Here is a 24,497-nt window from a genome sequence, read left to right on the forward strand (position 1 = left end):
TATCTATCTATCTATCTATCTATCTATCTATCTATCTATCTATCTATCTATCTATCGAGGCAGAGTCTCTCTGTGTAGTCTTGGCTGTTCTGGACTCACTTTGTAGACCAGGCTGGCCTCGAACTCACAGAGATTCACCCTCCTCTGTCTCTTTGAGTGCTGGAATTACAGGCATGCACCACTCTACATAGATTGAATAGTTATTTCTTTTTTATTTAATTATTTTATTTGTATTAATTACAACTTATTCACTTTGCATCCCCACTGTACCTCCCTCCTTCCTCCCTTCCCAATCTCACCCTCCCTCTTCCCTACCCTTGTCCCTCTCCCAGTCCACCGATGGGGGGGGGGGTCCTCCTCCCCTTCCTTGAATATTTATTTCTTAAGCTGTCCCAAGTAAGGCATTCTGTGACAAGAGCCAGAATTAAGATGTATACCTTCTTCCTTTACAGGTTTCCTGGGATTAGGGAGATTATTAGTGTCTTGTGGAGTCTTTCTAGATTGGCTTTGGAAGGGTAAAAAAGCGTTAATATTTCCATGCGTTATTTGATTGAGGATCTCACTTTAATTCTGTCTGTAGTAGTAGGTTATTCTCCCAAATGAAAAGGGATTAGGTGAGCCCACACCCCCAAATTATCTGACCTTCAAAAACAACTATCAGAACTTCTAAAGTTCCGGGAATTTATTTTGTCTCTAGGATGCAAGGTTTTCCATAGTTTTGTTGTTGTTGTTTCCTTTTTTTTTTTTTTTTTTTTTTTTTGTCTTACTACAGCCAGTCTTTTCTTTATCAGGGTGAATAATGTACAATGCATTTTTTTTTCTTAGAAAACAAGTCTTTTCTGTGATAATATTTTACTTACATCATATGAAATGCTTAGAAACACAAAAGTCCTCTCATCCTTATTTCCTACTCTTAAGTTATTCTTTGAAGGTCCCTGTATTCTTGGTCTTCAGAAAACTGTCTACCACAGTTCCTCATTAGCTACCAATCTCCCTCAATTAAGTGTGAGCTCTGTGAAGGCATGAACCTGCCAGTCTATAAGCTGTTATATCTTCATTGCATGGTACATTGCTGTGTGATAGTAGGCACACCTAATACCCCTTTACAAACTGTAAAAGAAAAATAATAGTAAATTGAGAACTGCTTCCAGGTCATAAGCAAAAAAGGGGGAAAAAACTAAATAAAGTCTTATTTTTTGTCTGCTGTTTTTCACATTATTGAGGAAGAAACTGAAATTTATATTGAGAATCAACCGTGCAGAATTTAAAGTAAAATGTGTGAGAAATACGTGCGTTGTCTAGATTTCTCATTTTTGTAGATGGGTTGCACCATTCTAAACTTCATATAAAAGTATATGAACGAATTATTTTCTAGTGGAGTTCTGCATGGCACGCCCCTTGTTGCTAAGGATTGTGCTGTAATGTATACTAAAATTTATATGTCTACTTAACATGGCATAGCCATACCTCACAATTAATGCAAGCTCACAGTCATTCAACACTGCTGTGTGCCAAGCACTGTATTAAACAATATTTATCAATTATTAAAGATTCAACAACTATATGTGTCAGTACCTTTACCAACAGTCTAATTCATTAATTTATACATCAGACAGTCATTGTACATGGTTCATGCCATGTGAAAGAAATTGAACTCAGCATTAGGGATAATATTTTAGAACTAATTCAAAATTAAATTTATTTTTATTTTTTTTTATTTTTTAGAAATTACATTCCAACACCAAGGGGATAAAAGTTGGGGAAGTACTGAAAACACCAATTATTTTAGATGTTAAGAATGCTGCATGCTCTGTGCTCTTTAGTAAGACCTAAAGATGAAAGGAGCTCCACAAGGACCAAATATATCTGGCACAGGGATCTTTTCTGAGACTAATTCTCCAAACAAGGACCATGCATGGATATAACCTAGAACCCCTGCTTAGATATAGCCCATGGCAGCTCAGCATCCAAGTGGTTTCCCTAGTAAGGGGAACAGGGACTGTGTCTGACATGAACTCAGTGGCCAGCTCTTTGACCTTCCCACCCCCTATAGGAAGAGCAGCTTAGCTTGGCCACAGAGGAGGACATAGCAGCCAGTCCTGATGAGACCTAATAAGCTAGTGTCAGATGGAAAGGAAGGAGGACCTCCCCTATCAGTGGATTTAGAGAGGGGCAGGAAGGAGATGAGGAAGAGAGGGTGGGATTGGGAGGGAATTATGGAAGGGGCTACAGCTGGGATACAAAGTAAATAAGCTGTAATTAATATACAATATTAAAATTTAATAAGAAATAGAATGTTGCAAAGTATAGCAAGGGAGAGAAATCACAGGCAATGGAATTTTGCCTGAAGATCACTGGGAATGAAGAGACTGGAAATGTAATCTGTTTGGACTCTCATAGCAAAGTATCATGGATAGACTGATTTATAAGAACAGAAATTTATTTGACTAATTTCATGACTATGAGGAGGCCCAAATCTTGGTGGTATTAGATTGCTTGTCTTGTGAAGGTTCATTTTCTTTTTATAGGCAATGCTTCCCAGTTTGGCCTCAAAGATGAAACAAGACATTTCTCTATGCCATATTTTATCAAGACCCTCATCCCATTCGTGAGCATTCTATCCTCGTCACCTTATATAAGATTCTATCTTCTATTCCCACCATCTTGTGGGGTAGGCTTTAAATGTGTAAATTATGAGGTGACAAAGATATTAAGAACATAGCAAAAGTCTTAACTAATAAGAAACATGAGCAGAATATTGAAAAAGAGAAAACTATTTGTTGAAAGCATATTGCAGGCAAAGTGAGCTGGATGCCCACAATCTGATGGTAAAACAAACAAACAAAACATCATTTGGTATTTGGGCAAAAAAGTGAAACGCTTGTAGTTAGAATAGAAAAAGCCAGTGAGCAAACCAAACAGGAATGCTGATGCAGTCTTCCCACCACAGTAAGCCTTGCAGACTTTATTAAGGATCGTGTCTTTTATTCTGATTACAAGTTGCTGCTGGGGAATTTTGTGCGGAAAATGATTTGGTTTACACTTAAACAGTTATTCTGGCCACTGTGTAGAGAGGACAGTGTAGTGAGAAAAGAACCCAAATAGGGGTTCCAAATGGGAAGTGTCTGCAGTACTCTAGAGAAAAGAGCTTGGTGGCTTCAAAGAGAGTTGACTGTGCCAGAGTACTTAGATGGAATGGGTGAGGGTTTCTAGGTAGAACCACCCATGGGGTTTGCTGGATTGAATGTGAGTTTAAAAAAAAAAATCAGAGAACTCAAAGCGGGTACCAAGATGTATCCCCAGAGCAAACAGATATATTTACTGAGCAGGTACAATTGGAAAATGAAGGGATTTGGGAGCGAGGATCAGAAGGCTATATTTGGACACAGTAAATTTGTGATTCTTCTCAGATGCCCAGGAGAAATGCTCAGTGGGTGATGGATATGTATGTCTGGAGTCTGAAGTTTGTTAAAGGATAGAGACATTAATGTGAAAGTTATTAAATAAAAAAAAAGACACAAAACCTTAAAAATCACCCAAGAAATGAGTACAAAAGAGTAAAAGTTCAAGGACAGAGATGTTGTACAAACATCTTTCAGATTCTGTTTCTGTTCTTTGAAGCAGGATCTCAGAGAACATGAGTATATTAGGTTTATTGTGGTATTTGCCCATAAAAGATTAGTTAAAATGTACAAGGGTTAGCCTATGAAATCCTCCAACTGCAAATTAGACATGGTGCTTCTGGATAGGAAATCTCTAGAGAAAGTGGGATCAGATAGAGGTAGCTCCCTTCTGTGATGCAGCCCTACAAACTCTTGCTTAGGCCAAAGGAAGATATTCATAGCAGAAGCATGTGTATAATATGGTCAAGCACTGGTATTTTTGCTATTGATTAAGAGTCCTCGATAATACCATGGCCTCAACTTTGCCACAGTGATGAGCTCTGAAGATGCTATTCCTGAATGCTCATGGCTAGAGACACTATTTTTAGCTGAAATCATCATAAGGCAAAGACCCCAAGGACCACTAGACAAAACCACGTTCTGACTTTGAGATTCTTTATTAAGCCATCAGGCAACTCTCTGGAGGGAAACAGTTCTCAAAGAACAGACCCTGCAGTGGGATTTTAAAGGTAGAAACTATATTCTGGTTGGTAGTAGAGCAAACAAGCAGTTTAACAAAAGAAAAAAAATGGGGGTGGGCGGGGAGAACATTGTGGCCTCAAGTGCCTGGGGCAGAGTAGGATAATTTTCTAAGGGACTTTCCCATTGAAGGGGATGTAAGCAGGGGTCAGTTCTGAGCCAGACCTTAGATGATTCTCCTGGTATGATACCACAGCAATGAAATAGATTTGAATTGTTCTGGCCTAACTGTGAACCTCAGGCTTGTGCATGTTTTCCACCAGAAAATAATGGTGAATTTAGACTTTATGTGGCATTGCATATAGAATGCACTTAAGAATACCTTAAAACTAGTTTGGGAAGGGTGTGCTTGATCCAGTGGTATCTCTTTTTCTTTGGTTTGACACTTTCTTGAGAAACTTGTGTCTCCTTACTCACACTCCCACACTCAACCACCAGTCAGTCTCTGATTTCTGTCTAGAATGTAAAAATGTTCCCAGGTTGGTAACTTTCTGTTATCAAAGGAAGCTTGATCTTTGATTCATTTAAATTTTTGTGGCCTTGTTATCTTGATGTTTTTCCTCTTATTTTAAAGTATTACTTCCCTCTCCTATTACAGCATCAGTTCCTATAATTGGTGGTAGCTTCAGTGCTTCAGGCCCTAATGCACAGGTTCCTTCCATTGTTATTGGTCATATAACTTCAGTGATCTGTACGGGTTTCAGTCATTGGTTCTTTTTTGGTAAGCTGCTTTTTTAAATTTCTTGTGGAAATAATGGTTTTTGACAAGATTCATCTTGAGAGTCCCCTTCTTTAGAAACCCTTTCCTTCCCTTTGCACCTTCTACTAATCATATCTAGAGACTTTTCATATAGTTTTTCATTTGTATTGTATTGGTGGCTTTCATAGACTTTTCATGATGCCCTAAAGCAAGAAATACATTTTACAACATAACTTCATACATAAACCTATGCATACACAGCACATAGGGAATAAAAACACCTGTTTCTTGAAGCTCACCCATCTATACCCAGTGCCGGAATTCTGATATACCCTAGCCCATTTTATTGCTTTAAAACAAATGCTGTCTGCAGCTCAGAACATTCATTTAATGACTTGCCAGTGGGTCTCAATATGCAGCATGGAAAACACTGCCCTCTATAGACTTTTCATTAATGTCCTTCACTCACAGTTCTGTCATCATTAGTATCCTGTTTGTCTCCCCTGGCAGGCTGTAAATGCTGAGGGTAGAGACCATATCTTTTTTTTTTGTTTTGTTTTGTTTTGTTTTTTCCTTCTATTTTAGTACCAATATATGTCTGAGGATTTAACAAATGAAAACATGAGCGTTCTGACATCTTGACAACTATCAGCTTTTAGTTTGAAAATGCAATGGAGTTCCTAGAATATTAGAAACATTATGTTGTTTGTCAAATGTTGAAAAAAAAATTTTGTATTGTTTTGGTTTTCAAGACAGCGTTTCTCTGTGTAGCCTTGACTATCCTAGACTCACTTTGTATAATAGGATGGCCTCAAACTCAGAGAGATCCATCTGCCTCTGTCTCCCCGAGTGCTGGGGTTACAGGTGTGTGCCACCAGGCCCACTGCTGAGTAAGATTTAATGATTGAATAGTACTCTGCTTCACAGCTGTGCTGCATCAATGATTATGGTGCAGGCGATCTCTTGCCCTGCAATAGTCTGTAAGTTTCTTTGTTTCTGAAGAGCACTGTAGGTATGTGCATAGAGCTGTTTCTTGGATCTTCAGTGATAAAGAGCAAGGGATCTTAAATGAAAGGATCAATTTATAAGCCTGTGATCATAATAACATGCACTAGCCTCTCTCTTTCCATGGACGAGGAGATATATTTTGGGTGTGTAATGAAAACCATTCTAAAACAAAGATGTATCGGTATTCAGGCACCACAGAGCCAAGGAGGACTTGAGAGCATATGCACATGTTTGGAGCACTCTTGCACTCAAGGGGCCAATTTTTCTTACAACTCAGGACTCTCATTTTTCTCTCATTGGGTTAGTCAGCTGTCACATGACACACAGTGCTTCACTAAATTATTTTATTGGCATCAAGGTATACAGTTCCACTGACTTTAGCCAGTTCTTTATGAATTTCTGTCAGTGGGAGATGAAGTTTGAATCACACATCTGTGACTTCTCAAGGAATGCTAGGTAAGCATGTGACTGGGTAGATAGTAGCCTGTGGCTGTGGCTAACACTATGTTGGTCACTGTCACCATCTCTACTTCGTGTCCTTTGGAGTATGACTTAACTCAGGAGACACTAGTGGTCAGAGCAGAAAAAAAAAAGGCAGATGGGTCTCTTTTCAGCTCTAAGCTGGCAGAGCCTGTGCAAATAAGTTCTGGATTTTTAGCCTCATTTCTTTTTTTCATTTATATATTCAACACAATCCTAAGTTTGCCGTGAAGATTTTAAATAAAATCGTGAATGTGAATTATGCAGACCAGTTTGTAACATAAAATAATCAGTTAAATATAGCTCTTTTGGTTTCTGCTTTCTTGTAAAAATCATGGTATAATGTTTTACTGCTTAAACCGATCCTTCCTTTAAAAAGTTAAAATCTTTGATAAAAGAGTTTCCCTTCCACACTGGCACTTCCTCACTTGTTAACTTGACGAATCTCCTGAAGACTGTTTGGTTCAGTCATAAATAGCAGCAAGGCCACCACTTCAAAACACAGAAGTTGGTTTGCTTGTTCACTTACTCGACTTCATTCTCTTCTGAGAAAGTCTCACTCCAGAGCAGAGGCTGGCCTTGAACATACTGAGTGGCCTATTGTGACTCCAAACTCAGGATTCATCCTATCCATCCACCTTAAATTCACCAGCACGAGGGAGGAGTGCAGGCGTGTACCACCACATGGTTTGTGAGTGCATGTGAGGTTAGGGACTCAAGCATACATTCGGAGGCCAGAGGGCCTGTTGTATCACTCTCCCACTTACTGTCTTGAGACAAGGCCGATCTCTCAACCAGGAGCTTGCTTGGGTTATGCTGGCTGACCAGTGAGCCTTTAATATTCACTTGTCTATACCCTTAGTACTGGTACTTCAGGCTTTTGCATCCGTTCCCAGATTTTCGAATAGCTGGGAATTTGAGTTCAGGGCTTCATGCTTACACACTGAACCTTCTTCCTAGGAGCCTATTTTGGCATTTTAGGGCAGAATGTTGCCCGGTGTAACACAGTCTAGCCCAGAATTAATGATCTCTCCCTTAAGTCTTCTGACTGCTGGGGCTATAAGTCTGCACTACTCTGTCTGCTAGGATAGTTTCTTTTTTATAGCAGTCCAGAAAACGACTTGTAAATGGCCCGAGAGAACACCAGGTGATATCTGTTTTCCTACCTGAAGCATCAGTTCCCACTGACAACACAGATGCCACAAACCATTTGTCTATCTTTTTAGACAGATAATGAAGTAACGTGTCTTATCTGGCTGATATCAGATTGTCAGAGGAAATTGAATTTCTAAACCTGGCATGTTTTTCAGTGGCCAAAATGTAACTAAGAGAGACAATAGGTTATGACTTCAGAGTTTGGTCCTTTGGTTTGCTGTAAGAGGGATGGGAGTCTCCCTTTGGGAGCTGGTGAGGCTTCTGTAGCCCATCAGGCTGAGATTTCTTGAGTCTGGGAGGCAGTGTTGATGGCTAGAAATGAAGAGACTTCACACATGTTCTGGGCATGCTCTGGCCCAGAATAAGGCTAAGGGTGGAGAACAGAGTGAAAGGATGGGCTTTGACCTACTCTGGGACCCACCATATTTCTACATGTGGCAAACTGGCTCATAGAATGCATTCAGAAGGAAGATAAGTGGCTGTAAAAAAAAAGATAAATATATTCTAGAGCCTGGTATATAATTGTTATAAATGATACAGCCTGAATGGGCATGGGGAAAATGGATGAAAATGAGAAAATATCCTGCGTGATTTATTTTGCTCTATTAATTTATTTATTCACTTTACATCCTGATTGCTACACTGCTCCTCTCTGCCCAGTCCCCTCACATGCCCCTGCTCCCGTTCTTCTCTCTTTCTCCTCAGGGGAGGAGGAGGTCCCTTGTGGGTATCAACCTACCCTGGCACAAGCCACTGTAATACTAGATGCATCCTTACCCACTGAGGCCAGACAAAGCAGCCCAGTTAGGGGAATGGGACCCAAAGGGAGACATTAGAGTCAGAGAGGGCCCTGCTCCAATTATTGGGGGTTCCATGTGAAGAGAAAGCTGTGCATCTGCTACATACGTGCAGACAGCCTTGGACCCGTCCATGCATGCTTTTTGGTAGTTCAGTCTCTGTGAGGCCCCATGAACCCAGGTTAGTTGAATCTGTAGGTCTTCTCATGGAGTTTTTCACTCAGGCTCCAATCATTCCTCCAGCTCTTCAATTGGACTTGCCAAGGTCTATCTAATGTTTGGCTGTGGGTCTCTGCATCTGTTTCCATCAGCTGCTGGATGAAGCCTTTCAGAGGATTTATGCTAGGCTCCTGTCTGAAAGCATAGAAGAGTAACATTAATAGTGTCTAGGGCTGGTTCTTTCCCATGGGGTATGTCTCAAACACAGCCAGTCTTTGGTTAGATATTCCCTCAGTCTTTGACCCATTTTCACCCCTGCCCATCTTGCAGGCAGGACAAATGGTTGAAGGTTTTGTGGGTGGGTTGTTGTCCTTATCCCTCCTCTGGAAGTCCTGCCTGGCTATGGGAAGTGGCTACTTCAGTCTCCATATCCCCTGCTTCTAGGAGTCACAGCTATGATGACTTCATAGACTTCCTGGAGCCTCTCCTATCCCAGGCCTCTGGAAAGTCCTAGAGATGCCTACTACTTCCAATTTCTGTTCTTTTACCAGACCCTATCTTACCTTCTCTCTCTACTCCTAATCTCCACCTCAAGTTCTCCCCACCTCCCCTCTCCCTACCTAGTTCCCTTTCCCCATCCATCTCCAATGCCTATTTTATTTCTCCTTATGAGTGAGGTTTAAGTATCCTCCCTTGGTTCCTCCTTTAGCTTCTTTTGGTCTGTGAATTATAGCATGGTTATCTTGTATTTTATGGCTAATATTCTCTTATAATTGGGTACATACCATGCATGTCTTTTTGAGTCTGGGTTACCACACTGAGGATGATATTTTCTAGTTACATCCATTTTCCTGCAAATTTCAATATGTCCTTGTTTTTAATAGCTGAGTAGTATTCTACTGTGTAAATGTACCACATTTTCTTTTTCCATTCTTTGGTTGAGGGATATTATGGTTGTTTCCATAAACTGGAAACAACTGGTTTCATACTTGAGCAAGCGTCCTTGTGATAAGATGTATCATCTCTTAGGTATATGAACAGGAGTGGTATAACTCTGTCTTGAGGTAGAACTATTCTCAGTTTTCTGAGAAAGCGTCAGATTGTTTTCCACAGTGGTTGTACAAGTTTGCATTCCCACCAGCAGGTTACCCGTGCTCCACATCCTTGCCAGCATGTACTGTTGCTTGAGTTTTTGATCATAGCCATCCTGACCACTGTTAGATACAAATTTCAGCATCATTTTGATTTGCATTTCCTTGATGACGAATATTGAATATTTCTTTAAATGCTTCTCGGCCATTAAGGATTCATCTGTTGAGAATTCTCTGTTTAGCTTTGTATCACATTTCAAATTGGGTTGTTTTGTCAGTGCTTACTTTCTTGTGTTCCTTATATATTTTGGATATTAGACCTCTGTTTGATGTAGGGCTGGTGAAGATCTTTTTCTACTCTTTTGGATGCCATTTTGTGCTATTGACAATGTCCTTTGCCTTACTGAAGCTTTTCACTTTTCTAGGTCTCATTATTAATTGGTGATCTGTGTGCCTGAGCTGTTGGTCTTTTGTTCAGGAAGTTGGCTCCTGTGCTAATGAGTTCAAGTTATCCCTCTCTTTTTCTTGTATTAGATTTAGTGTATTTGGTTTTATGTTAAGATCTTTGATCCACATGGATTTGAGTTTTGTGAAGAGTGATACATATGGATGTATTTGCATTATTCTACATGTGGACATCCAGCTAGACCGGCACCATTTGCTGGAGATGCTTTCTTTTTTACGTTGTATGGTTTTGGCTTCTTTGTAAAAAATCAAGTGTCCATAGGTGTGTGGGTATATTTCTGGGTCTTTAACTCGATTCCACTGATCAACCTGTCTATTTCTATATCAATATCATGTAGTTTTTATTGTTATTGCCCTGTAGTACAGCTTGAAATCAGAATGCTAATACCTCCAGTTCTTTTACTGTAAAGGATTGTTTTACCTATTCTAGGTTTTTTTTGTTTCTTGATGAGAAGATCAGAATTGCTCTTTCAAGGTTTGCAAAAAATTATGTTGAAATTTTTTTTTTGAATTTTATTTTTTTCTTATCAGTTACATTTTATTAACTCTGCATCCCAGCCATGTCCGATCCCTCATTCCCTCCCATTCCCTCCCTCCGTCCCTCATCTCCACTGTGCCCCTTTCCAAGTCCACTGATAGGGGGGACCTCCTCCCCATTCATCTGATCCTGTTTTATCAGGTATCTTCAGGACTGGCTGCAAAGCTCTCCTCTGTGGCCTAACAGGACTGCTCCTCCCTTGGGGGGTGGGGAGGCCAAAGAGCCAGTCATTGAGTTCCTGTTAGAAATAGTTCTTGTTCCCCTCACTATGGGAAACCAATTGGTTACTGAGCTACCAGAGGCTACATCTGAGCAGAGGTTCTAGGTTATATCCGGGAATTGTATTGAACATGTAGATTGCTTTGATAAGATGGCCATTTTTACTATGTTAATCCTGCCCATTGTGGGAATGAGAGATCTTTACATTTTCCGATAGATTCTTCAGTTTCTTTCTTCAGATACTTCAGATACTTTACTTCAGATTCTTGTGATACACGTCTTTCACTTGCTTGGCTAGGGTTTTCCCATGATATTTTATATTATTTGTGGTTACTGTAAATGCTGTTGTTTCCCTAATTTCTTTCTCAGCCATCTATTGCTTGTATAGAAGAGGGCTACTGATTCTTTTGAGTTAATTTTGTATCCAGCCAGATTGCTGAAGGTATTTATCAGCTGAAGAAGTTCTCTGGTAGAATTTTTGGGGTCACTTATGTATTCTATCATCTCATCTGCAAATATCAATACTTAGACTTATTCCTTTATCTAATTTGTATCCCCTTGATCTCCTTTAGCTTTCTTATTGCTCTAGCTAGGACTTCAAGCATTGAAGAGATATTGAAGTGATATGGAGAGAGTAGACAGTCTTGTCCCTGATTTTAGTGGAATTGCTTTACATTTTCTCAATTTATTTTGATGTTGGCTATAGGCTTGTTGTATATTGCCTTTATTGTATTTTGGTATGTGCCTTGTAGTTCTGGTCTCTCCAAGGCTTTTAACATGAAGAGGTTTTGTTAAAGGATTTTTCAGTATCTAATGAGATGAACATATGTTTTTTTTTTCTTCTTTCAGTTTGTTTATATGGTGGGTTATACTGATGGATTTTCTCATATTGAACCACCCCTGAATCCCTGGGATGAAGCCTACTTGATCATGATGGATGATGTTTTTGATGTGTTCTTGGATTTGGTTTTAGGTTATTTTATTGAATATTTTTGCATCAATGTTCATAAGGAAAATTGTTCTGAATTTTTTTCTTTTTTGTGTCTTTGTGTAGGTATCAGGGTGACTGTGGCCCCTTAAAATGAGTTGGCAATGTTCCTTCTGTTTCTATTTTGTTGAACAGTTTGAGGAGTATTGGTATTAGGTCGTCCTTGAAAGTCTGATAGAATTCTGAATTAAACCCATCTGACCCTGGACTCTTTTTGGTTGGAAGTCTCTCTTAATGACTGCTTTTGTTTTCTTAGGAGATATAGGACTATGTAACTTGTTTACCCACTCTTGATTGATCTTGATTAAACTTCTTTAAGTGGAATCTATCAAGAAAATATCCATTTCCTTTAGGATTTCTTGTTTTGTAGAGTACAGGCTTTTGAAGTAGACTTAATGATTCTTTAGATTTCCAAAGTACCAGTTGTAATGTCCCCTTTTCATTTCTGATTTTGTTGATCTGGATAATGTCTCTCTGCTTTTTAATTAATGTGGCTAAGAGTTTGTCTATCATATATCTTGTTGATTTTTTTCAATGAACCTGCTCTTGTTTTCTTTTTTTTATTCTTTGTACTTTTCTCTTTGTTTCTAATTTATTACTAATTTATTAATTTCAGCCCTGATTTTGATTATTGCAAACAGTGTGTTTCTATGTGTGTGTGTGTGTGTATATTTAGTCTTTTATGATTGTTTTACCTTTTTATTAAAACCTCCTTAAAATATGAAATCAAACAAAACATATGATAAATAAACAGAAGGCTAGTAAGACTAAAGGGGGTGGTGGTGGAAAGACCAATCAAAGCAATGTTAGACAAAAAGTCAAAACCGTACAAGAATACAATTTAGTTTATTTTGTACTGGCCATACACTCCTGGGCATGAGGCCTTTTTTAGGTGTGGTTTGTATTCAAAGTGAGACTCCATTAGGGAGAAATAATTTGATAGATTACACTGTCTACCACTCATAAAGAAAAGATCCTTCACTATCCAGTTTTCTCATTTTAGTGCTGGCCAGGGATTTATTTACACTTGCTAGATTCGACCACTGCTAGAGGTGGATTCAGGATTCAGGATTTTTAAAAATTAATTCAAGTTACATCTTTGTCATAGGCCCCTCCCTTCTCCCCTTCCAGTCCAACCCTCCCTCCCATGTCCCTTCTCCCATATTGCTCTCCCATGAACCCTCCTACCCAGAAACTGCAGCCCATCTATTCAGATGAAGACTGAGTTCCTCTTCTTCCCATGACCTTGTAGGGATGTCCCATCAGCAGGAAGTCCTCAGAGAGCTGGCAACATAGTGTGTGTCAGAGATATCCCCAACTCCCGTAACTAGTGGGCCAACATGAAGCCTAAGATATCCATCAGACTTCTATTCTTGGGGTCTGTGTATTATAGTATGTCTGTCCTGTACTATTGACTAAAATCTGCTTATAAGTGAGTATATACTATGTGTCTTTCTGGGTCTATGTTACCTCACTCAAAATGATCTTTTCTAGTTCCATCCACTTGCTTGAAAATTTCATGATTTCTTTGTTTTTAATGCCTGAGTAGTATTCCATTGTGTAAATATGCCACAGTTTCTTCATTCATTCTTCGGTTGAAGGACATCTTGTTTGTTTCCAGTTTCTGGCTACTACTAATAAAGAAGCTATGAACATGGTTGAGCAAATGTTCTTGTTGTATGGTGGAAAATTTTTTGGGTGTATGCCCAGGAGTTTTATAGCTGGGCCTTCAGGTATGGTTATTCCCAGTTTTATGAGAAAGCACCAGATTGATTTCCAAAGTGGTTGTACAAGATGCACTCTCACTAGCAATGGAGGAGGGTTCCCCTTTCTCCACATCCTTGCCAGCATGAGTTGTCCCTTGAGTTTTTGATCTTGGTCATTCTGACAGGTGTAAGATGGAACCTCAGAATTGTTTTGTTTTGCATTTTCCTGATGACTAAGGACATTAAGCATTTCTTTTTTTATGTTTTTTATTTTAATTTTTATTAATTACAATTTATTCACTTTGTATCCCCCATGTAGTGCCCTCCCTCCTCCCCTCCCAATCCCACTCACCCTCCCCCTTCTCCACCAATACCCCTTCCCCAGTCCACTGATAGGGGAGGTCTTCCTCTCCTCCCTTCTGATCCTAGTCTATTAGGTCTTTTTTTTTTTCCTTTTTTTTTTTCTTATTTTTTTTTAACGCGGCAGATTTAGATTTATTTTGGTCATGGTAGCTCCTTTTTATTAATTCTTTATTAATTAAACTTTATTCACTTTGTATACCCCCTGTAGTTCCCTCCCTGCTCCCCTCCCAAATCGCTCCCTTCCTCACCCTTCTGTATACATATCCCTCCCCAAGTCCATGGATAGGCGAGGTCTTCTTTCCATAGACTAGGAACAGAAAGAAAGAATAGTCTATTAGTTCTTATCAGGACTGGCTGCATTGTCTTCCTCTGTGGCCTGGTAAGGCTGCCTCCTCCTCAGGGGGAGGTGATCAAAGAGCAGGCCTATCAGTTCTTGTCAGAGACAGTCCCTGTTCCCATTATTTAAGTGCCTCTTCACCATTTGATTCTTTCCTTCTGTCTACTCCTCTTGGGTACATTTGCTTCTTCCTTTTCCAGCTTTCAAGTGATCGGTATCCCTGCTGCTAATATAAGACCTCTCCAATTTCTTTATGAAGGCACTTAGTGCCATGAACCTTCCTCTCAGCACTCCCTCCATGGTGTCTCATAATCTTGGGTAATTGTGGACTCATTTTCATTGAATTCTAGGAACTCTTTAATTTGGTTCTTTATTTCTTGCCTTACTCACTGATCATTGAGAAGGGAGTTATTCAGTTTTCATGAGTATGCTTGATTTTTGTTGTTTCTGTTGTTATTGAGGTCTAGTTTAATCCACAGTGATCTGAATGATAAGTTAATTCAATTTTCATGTATTGGTTGATGTTTGCTCTGTAACTGATTTTGGTCAGTTTTGGAGAAGGTTCTATGTGGTACCTGAGAAAAAAAGTACATTCTTTTGTGTTTGGGTGAAAAGTTCTGGAGACAGGTGTGTGCCACCACACCCTGGTATTAAAATGTGTAGTCCAGGCTGGCCTTGAACTCCTGCCTCCACCTTCTTCAACAAAATCCTACAGGCCTGCACCACCACAACTGGCTTATACCTAAAAGATTACACCATTCAACAAGGACATATGCTCAGCTATGTTCATAGCAGCTTTATTTGTAATAGCTAGAATCTGGAAAAAAAGTAGATGTCCCTCAACAAAAGAGTTGATACAGAAATCTTGGCTCATTTACACAATGAAATACCACTTAGATATTTAAGAAAATCATGAAATTTGCAGACAAAAGAATAAAACTGGAAAAGATCATACTGAGTGAAGTAACCCAGAACCAGAAAACCACACAAGATATATACTCACTTCTAAGCATATATTAGCCATATAATATAAGATAACCATACTACAATCTACAGACATAACAAAGCTAAACACAGAGGACCTTAGGAAAGGTGCTTAATTTCATTTCGAATGGTAAACAGGATAAACGCTGGAAGCAGTGAAAGAGAGGGAACAGGACATGAGTCTGCCATAGATCCACCCAACAGGGGATCAAAGCAGATGCAGAGCCTCACAGGCAATATTTGGGCAGAGGGCAGGGAGTGTTATGGAAGAAGGGGAGGTGGGGGTAGAAGTTCATGGAAGGGACAGGAGCGCCACAAGGAGACCTCCAAAGCCATCAAATCCATACCCAGGGCCCTGCAGAAACCATTCCACCAATCAAGGATCATGCACGGAGAGTATATAGAACCCCTGCTCAGATGTAGCCCACTGTTAGCTCAGTCTCCATGTTGGTCTCATATTAGGGAGAGCAGGGGCTGTCTCTGATATGAACTTGGTTACCTGCTCTTTGATCAATTACCCCTGGTGGTGTGGCCTTTCGAGGCCACAGAGGAAAAGGACCTTGGTATTCCTGATGAGACTTGATAGGCTAGAGTCAGATTGAAAAGGAGAAGAACTCCTCCTTTCATTGGACTAGGGGAGGGCATAGTGGCAGAAAAGAAAGGGAGGGAGAGACTAAGAGGAGACGAGGGAGAGGGCTACAATTGGGATATAAAGTGAATAAATTCTAAAAAAAATAAAAAGTAAAACATCTATGTAGACATCTATGTAGACATCTATGATGTCCATTTGATTCATGACATCTATTAGCTTCACTGTTTCTCAAGCTTCTGTCTTGATGATCTGTCCATTGATGAGAGTGGGATGTTGAAGTCTCCCACTATTAATGTGTTGGGATCAATGTGTGATTTAAGCTTTAATAATGTTTCTTTTACAAACACAGGTGTCGTTGTGTTTGTGGCATAGACTTTCAGGACTGTGATGTCCTCCTTTTGGATTCTTCCTTTGATGAGAATGATGTCCTTTCCCATCACTTTTGATTAATTTTGGTTGATAGTCTATTTTATTAGATATTAGGATGGCTAGTTCAGCTTGCTTCTTGGGTCCGTTGGAAAACCCTTTTTCTAGCTCTTTACTCTGAGGTAGTATGTTGCTGATGTGTGTTTCTCTAATACAGTAGAATATTGGATCCTGTTTCTACAACTGTTTTTTTTTTCTTTTTGGAGAATTGAGTCCATTGATGTTGATAGATAGACCAATGATTGTTATGTTGTCAGTTCCTTTTATTGTAGATTTAGAGGTGACTGTGTATTTGTGTGCTTTTTCTCTTTTGGTTTTGCTTTTGTTAAGTTATCTATAACCTGTATTTTCTTGGGGGTAGTTGACTTCATTGGGTTAGAGTTTTCCTTCCAGTATTTCTATAGGGCTGGGTTGGTGCATATATATTGTTTAAATTTAGTTTTGTCATTGAATACCTTGTTTTTTTCCATCTATGATGATTGAAATTTTTGCTAGGTATAGTATCCTGGGTTGTTGGCATCTGTGGTTTCTCAGTGTCTGCAGGACATCTGTCCAGGACCTTCAGGCTTTCATAGTCTCTGTTGAGAAGTAAGGTGTGATTATAATAGGTCTACCTTTATATGTTACTTGGCCTTTTCCTTTGCTGCTTTTACTATTTTTCCTTTGGTCTTCTTTAAATAATATATAATATTTAGTGATTTGATTATTATATTATGGGAGAAATTTCTCTTCTGATATAGTCTATTCAGTGTTCTGTAAGTCTCTTGTATGTTTAAGGATATCTCTTTCTTTAGGTAGGGGAAATTTTCTTGAAAATATTTTCTGGACCTTTGAGCCTAGAATCTTCCTTTTTGTCTCTTCCTATTATTCTTAGGTTTTTTTCTTTTCATGGTGACCTTGATTTCTTGTGTCAGGAACTTTTCTGTCTTAATCTTTTCTTTGAGAGATGTATCAATTTCTTCAATTGTATCTTCAATGCCTGATAGTCTCTCCTTCATCCCTTGTATTCTGCTGGTGATGCTTAACTCTGTGATTCCTGATCTCTTCCATAAGTTTTCTATATCCATGGTTTTCTCATTTTGTGTTTTCTTACTTATTCTAATTCTGCTTTCAGGTCTTGAACTGTTTTATTCATTTCCTTCATTTGTATGATTGTGGTTTTCTGTCTGTCCTTGATGGCTTCTATTTGTTTGGTTGTATTTTCCTGTATTTCTTTGAGAGATTTGTTTGTTTCCTCCCTATATGCCTCTAATAACTGCATGATTGTAGATTTAAGGTCATTTTTTCTGTGTTTCAGCTTCATTCGAATAGCCATTGTTTTGAGAGTTTCTGGAGGAGCCATGATGCCCTGTTTTTTGTTGATTGTGTTCTTACACTGGCTTTTAGCCATCTGATTGTCTGTAGCCTTGGCTGTTTGTTCTTAAATCTGCACCTTAGACTGTATCCACCAGTCTCTGATGTCTGGAGTAGTGTTCAAGATAATGAAAGAAGTCCAGGAGAACATGAATGGGTGCTGGCTTTTCAGATGCAGCCATGCTGTGGTTGGTATTTCAGGAAACAGGGCATGGTGTAGGTGTCTTGAAGGGCAAGGGGCACCAGGGTAGATGGCTTTAATGGTAAGGGTGTTGGTATGGGGGCCTTGGAATGCAGAGGCACAGGCACAGGTGCCTTGGATGGCAGGGACAGAGCAAGGGTGTCTTGAATGGCAGGGCCAAGGGCAAGTGTGCCTTGAACGGCAGGGACACTGGCGTGGGTGCCTTGATGGACAGGGGGCTCTTGCACAGGTGCCTTGAAGGGCCAGACATGAGAGTCTCAGGTGGAAGCTGATGGGGTAGGGTGGCCCATCTGCCTGAGATGGCAACTGCTGAGGATTTGGTGCATCAGAAGGCAGCTGAGCTGCGGTTTACAGGCCGATCAGACACTATGCTCCTGGGATTCAGACTCATCTTTGCTCTGCCGTCTTGCATCTGGAATCCGTATGATTTTATTGTCCACCTGGTCTCCACAAGGAGACCAGTAGATCTGTGGTATGGAGGTCAGGATGCTGTTCCAGGAATCCAGATGTTTCCCTTGGGGGTTTAGTAGGGATCTGATGTCTGGCTGCTAGAACGGAGGATCCCTGGACCTGGGGGCCTTCACTTTCTTAAGTATGTGGAAAGGACGGGGGCTAACAGTTTGTAGTGCCTGGACCCAGGATGTGGCAATTGGCAGAGGGGCTAGATCAGATCATCCACAACTTTCTGGATGTTCCCTCCAGTCCAGGAAGCACCAAAGTCGATGTTCTGGATCCAGCTGCCAGTTTACTCACCTATTTTGCAGTCTCTGATCTTCTGTCCCTTAGGGACAGAACAACCCAGTGGTTGTTGTCATCTTGAAACTGGGCTCACTGTTTCTTGACCAACTTTCCCCCCTTGTCCTGACAACCTTACCTCTAAAGCCCTTTACCCCATTCCCCAGAATTTCCTTGTGTCTCACAGCATCCCTTCTGCTTCTCACATAAGCAATGCTGCAACCACAGGCTATGTAGAAGATTATGCAATACAGTTAAGTATCAGCCAGTTTACCCAACTCTCAAGGCTCCAGAGACCCAGAAGTCAAAACTTTAAGGGGAGTAGTTGGTTATTATGGGAAACAAACTGAAAGAGAAAACTGAAGTATAAGGTGATCATCTTAGAATACTATAACCTTTCTTTTACTCCTAGCAGGAACCTTCTTCCTGATGAGATCAGTATAATGGAAAAGTGACACACCACTTATGATCACTCTCTTTCTCTCGCTCTATCTGTCTCCCTCTTTCACATTTTTGTTACATTACTTTTAGAATGAACAAAGAAGACGACTCCTTCCCAGAATCCAATATACAAGATGGAAGAATAAGTAAAAACACTATGACAAAGCTATTTAAGAATATATCATGTAAATGTAATATTTATGCAGAATTCACAGAGAATCAGCAAACTCTAGAGGCAACCAAGCCAACATAAAATATACTAGCTTTTCCCCATGCTAAGTGTTCTCATCAGTTAAGAGAAGCCCTCCCACCTGGGGAACTATCCTTCACCTCTCTCCTCTGTGAGGTCTGAGCTCTCAAGGTTATCATAAAAGTGATGACTCAAGACAGACACCGTTTTTTTTTTCTTGTGAAACTGTGACAGATGATCACAATCCCAGTTAACGAAAAATAAAGAAATGAAAAAGAAAGACATAATTTCTCCTCTATATGCTGGGCCAGAAAGTTTATTGTAGATTAAAGGGAGAACATAACCAGAGGCAGAGAAATCTGGGTGAGTCCCCAAGCCATGTGAGGAGAGTGGGGAAAGGAAGAGAGAAGGGATAGAGGGTTAACATGTGCATTAGTCAGGAGGCCCTCCCCCAACCTAAAAGAGTAGAGCAGTAGGTGAAAACACAACAAAACAGAAACAGGTGACTAAAGTGGTTAGATTATGCAGGAAAAGATAGTTAGGGGAAGGGCAGCCTAGCCCTTGGGCAGGAGAAGTTTAGGGTAAGGAGAAGGGTATGCCTGCTAGGTGGGTGTTGTCACAGGTAGGGACTTCAGGATGCAGGGAGAACCAGGTGACCAGGTCTCCTTTGATATCTTAGGTAGTCACTTCAACTGGTTTTTTTGTTTTGTTTTGTTTTTGTGGGTGTTGGGGGGGGGGCTTTGGGGCAGGCTTGAAACCTAACCCCTAGTAGCTTCCTATCCAGGTTACCAGAATGTCCAAAATGGTTCTCTTTGGGCTAAAATCAAGATGCCAGCAGGTGGGGATTACTTTCTTTTGGAGATGTCTGGAGAAGTTTCTTGGCATTTCAAGCCTCTCTAGGTTGAGGGAAGTACTTGTTTGTGGCCACCTTGTGCCAATCTGTTCCCCTTGTCACATTGCTTTCTGCACTCATTCATCTGACCCTCTTGCTCCCTCCCCCTTTATAAGGGCTTTTGTAATTATACTGGCATAACTCAGAATACAAGATAATCTTCACATCACTCTGTTGTTAATCACAACTGAAAAATCCCTTATGCTATATATAAGCTGAGATACACATAGGTTCTTAGAATTAGATCACAGGAATCTTTAGAGTGCCTACTAAAATGAGCCAATCAAAACAGTCACTTTCTCAGCTCCAGTTATTGTTATGGAAAAACAAGTGACTCTGGCTAGTTAAATTAGAATGAATCCTGGCACTATGTAAGCACTGTGAGGAAAAGGCTACCTTCCAGAAATTGTACTATGGAATGATGGTGGGCTGTGCCTCTCACTACTAAAACATGAATAGACTTATCTCTGAGAAAAATCAACCTGGTGATTGACCCGTTGACCTCATCCACATATGAACTTTCCATTTTGAACGGAAACATGTTGCCATCTGCCATTGAGTGAGTTTTCTCTTATTATTGGCTAGGGAAAAACACCATCGCTGGTTCTAATAATGGTAGTTGTGGTGCATCCTTCCTCTCTCTACCCTGTACACTGCTAAGAGTATTACATGGATCATCTCACTTTATTCTCACACAGCCCTACAAAGTGATGATGAATACAGCCCATAAAAAGAACTAATGTATCAGGAAGCCTAGATATCCCCATCTCTTCGGAGAAATTTAACCACTTTGCTAAGGATGGCAAAGTGATCTTGAAGAAAAAAAGATAAGAAAATAAAAGTGTCTGGCAAGTAAAAGGATCGCACTGCATAGTAGCTACATGGATACTAATGTACGATTGACAAAAGCTTAGGATCTCTAGTGTCTTCTTTTGTGGTATGTCATGTATATTTTCTATAATTAGAATTTAGTCCCTTTTTAATAGAAACTAAGGTTTATTTAGCAGGGGATGACTTTTCCACCAGGCAAGTGTCTGAATATTGGATTTGTAACCAGAAAGATGGGTAGCATTTAAAAGCCTGGTATGAAGGTCACCTGTCACATTTGCAGGTTTTCATCTTGGGAGTGGGCTGGAAATCACCTGAGCTATTCAAGCATCACCCTGGTGACATGAACAAAAAGTTAATCTTTTCTTGGTGGAAGACAAGATACCTAGGTTAGTAACAGATGTGAGTACTGAAAGGTTTGGAGAGAGGATGTTTTCTAACAAATATGTAAAACTCACATGTGTGTCTATTGTTTGCGCATCCACATACATATGCATGAGCTACAAGTGCTTTCATCATGGGAGCTCTTTTAGCTCTTTGCTCAGACACTCCCCACCTTAATGAATGTCTCCTAGGTTTTGGCATCTAAGACTTTGTAAGTTGAGATGGCAAGAAGTTGGCATTTTGGGGACAGACATTTTACATCAGAAATATTGTCAGATAAGTTATTCATATCTTGTTTTATCCTCACAAAATTCTATGACACGAGGCAATTTTCTTTCTATTTTTTAGATGAATCACATGCAGACATGAAGTTATATAATTTGTTCAGGGTCATACAGAAAGTAAAAGTACGTGCTGAGGCAGACTAGGGACTTTGTGATGCCACAAGCCTTTCACTTCACATCCTTAGGATTTCATCTCTGAAGTGTCTTGTCTTTACAATGATCACAGGGCTTGGGTTTATGTTAAAGTGTTTGTTGGCTTATTTTTTTTATTGTCGTACAGATTTGTGCGTGAGAGAGAGTATTCATGTGTGTCTGCAATTATTTAGAGTTGGCTGGCCACTTGCACCAAATTAATTCTATTAATATTTCATCATGAATGGGTACAGGTCCTATACTCTTTTGGGGAACTATACGCAGTTAATGGTCTGGGGAAGGGGAGTTATACATACATACACAAATGATTTATGGAGAAGGGGAGTTACACATACACACACACACACACACACACACACACAGCACAGTGATGGAGCCATTATCACAGTGCCATTGTTCTACATTTTGTGGTGAGCCTACTAATGAGAAAAGCATAGCTCATGACAAAGAAGCTCAGGCCATCCTTGAAGGTAGCTTCACTCCACCAAATCCTACGGTTAGGTAGCCTTGATGAAATTTGGTTCCTTGTCTCCAAATGGAGAAAGTAATTGTGACCTCACAGGTTTCTTATGAACACCAAGAAAAGGAAACATCCAAAGTCAACACAGCATAGGCTATCTGGGCCTTTGTACTTTCTCATCCTTTTAGAAGGTCTGAGAGTGCAATAATGTGCCTGATGGATTAGCTAAATTAAATTAAACTTAAAAGCCTTCTTTTGTTAAATATCCCATTCCTCTTTTGCAAAGAAGTGCATATCAGACACGGCATGGCTGACATCCTAATGAAAATACTCCTATCTTTTTGGCAAAGACAGAGCTCATGTGATAGATCAGAGCCCATGAGGCAGAATTCCTTTTATGGCTGGTGAGTAACAATTTTGTTTCTCTTGTTTGCTTTTATCTTGAGGTCAAAGAAATGATGAAATACATTATCACAAGTGCCTACTCTTCCTAAACATCTGTACTCAGAGCATATGTTTATTGAGACAAGTGGATTCATTTTGTTGATATCTGGTCTGTTATGTGCTAACTCTTTAGAAGTATGGATGATTTATTTTGAGTACTTTTGCCAAATAGTGAGGAGTGAAATCATTGTTTCCCACCTGAACACCTGAGACATTTGTTAGCCACATCCCTCACCTCCAAGTTATTGAGGTTTAAGTGTTTTCAAGAGCCATTAGGCTTGAAGTTAAGTTATCACTATGGCTTATCTTGATTAAATGTTGGCTTGTAGACAAACGCTGATGTGGTTTGAATTTCTTCCATAATAGGCTTAAAATATGAGGGTGTAAAATTAGCCAGTATTGAAACTGAATGCATTTGTGAGCATGTAAACTCTCAAGATAAGCCAAGTGCCTGTGGCAATACCCCATATAATGAGAGGCTTTCCAGTGATATCCTGAAACTGAATTTTCTTCAGTCTCCCAACATGATAATTGCTAGGTGATCTCTTTAGAAATCCATCCACTTAACTTACCTGGGAGGCATCCTTGATACCTCCTCTTTCCTTTCAGCGTCAAGTAGTTCTGAGGATATTACATGCTTCCATTATTCATTAATTAGATATTCAGTTGCCTCTGGCTATCAACCATGCTACCATTTGTCATGGTTAGCCTTCTGTCAACTTCACACAGCCTAGAATCATCTGAGAGCAGAAGCCTCAAGTAAAGAATGTTCTCGATCCGACTGGCCTGCAGGCAGCATACAATTGTCTTCATTGTTCATTGATATAGCAGAGTCCAGTCTACTTTGGGTAGCTCCATCCATAGACAAGTATTTCTAGGCTATATCACAAAGATAGTTAAAGTGTTTGCAATTGCGCCAGCAAGCAATATTCCTCTGTGTTCTCTACCTCAAGTTTCTATCTTGCCCTTTCTCAATGATGATTATAAGCTGCAAGCATAAGTAAGTTCTTTCATCCTCTACATTGCTTTTGGTCTGGGTATTTTTATTATGGCAACAGAAATGAAGCTACAAACCTTTCTGATCCACTCACCTTGCAGACAACTGTTTAACCAAATTTAAATTTCATCTGCTCCCTCTTACACCTTTGTTGTGTGGTTCTGTGAATAACACCTAATAGATGCTCGATAACTCATCACTGCATGACCAATGTTCCACTGCATAAATGGATTTAAAAAACTGACAATCATTTTTCTCATGCAATATGAATACTGGGATTCATGTTCTCAGGTAGACTGGGGAACAAAATGTGTGTGATCAAAATACAGGTTAAAAATGCTACAGGCTAGCTAAGATGCTTAGCTCAGCCAGAATTTTGTTTCCCCATAGGAAAAAAAATGCTGGGACTTCTATTTTATGGTTCCTTTTTACTCTGGTGTGAGAGTAAGTTAAACTTGAATGTAGATTCATGTGAGTTACAAGTTACAAGGAGAAAATGAAATCACAACGTGTACAAACTGGGAAGATATTACTCACAAGTCTCTTAGAGGATGAAATGCTGCCACTGTGTGATAGTGAGCAATTCTGAGGCAGCAGGGTGATCATCCAATGAGGTGGTAGGTGGAACAGCCATGTTTGGAGTTACTATGAGGGTTGCGAGTGGGGTATATTAAAAAAATCCATGTAAGGAAGACAACTCGTTGGTGTGATTGTTACTTTGACAGCAAAGTTTCACTGTGTGAAGGCAGCAGCTCTGTTGTTCGTCTGGTTTTAGGTTAGTGGATTAACAACAAATAGAACACATCACAGTTACATGTAAAGTTTCAAATACACTGAGGGTGACAAGTGTGACTGGGTTTTGAATAAATTATCACACCTAAAAAGAGATGCAGAGTCAGAAAGTAGATTTTAAAATATTGACAAAAAAAATAAATTTTTCATGGGTTAATAATTAATGAGCAAAAACTCACCCTTGTTTTAAAA

The sequence above is a fragment of the Psammomys obesus genome, unplaced genomic scaffold (genome assembly GCF_907164565.1).
Source record: "Psammomys obesus unplaced genomic scaffold, mPsaObe1.curated_primary_1811, whole genome shotgun sequence".
NCBI lineage: Eukaryota > Metazoa > Chordata > Mammalia > Rodentia > Muridae > Psammomys > Psammomys obesus.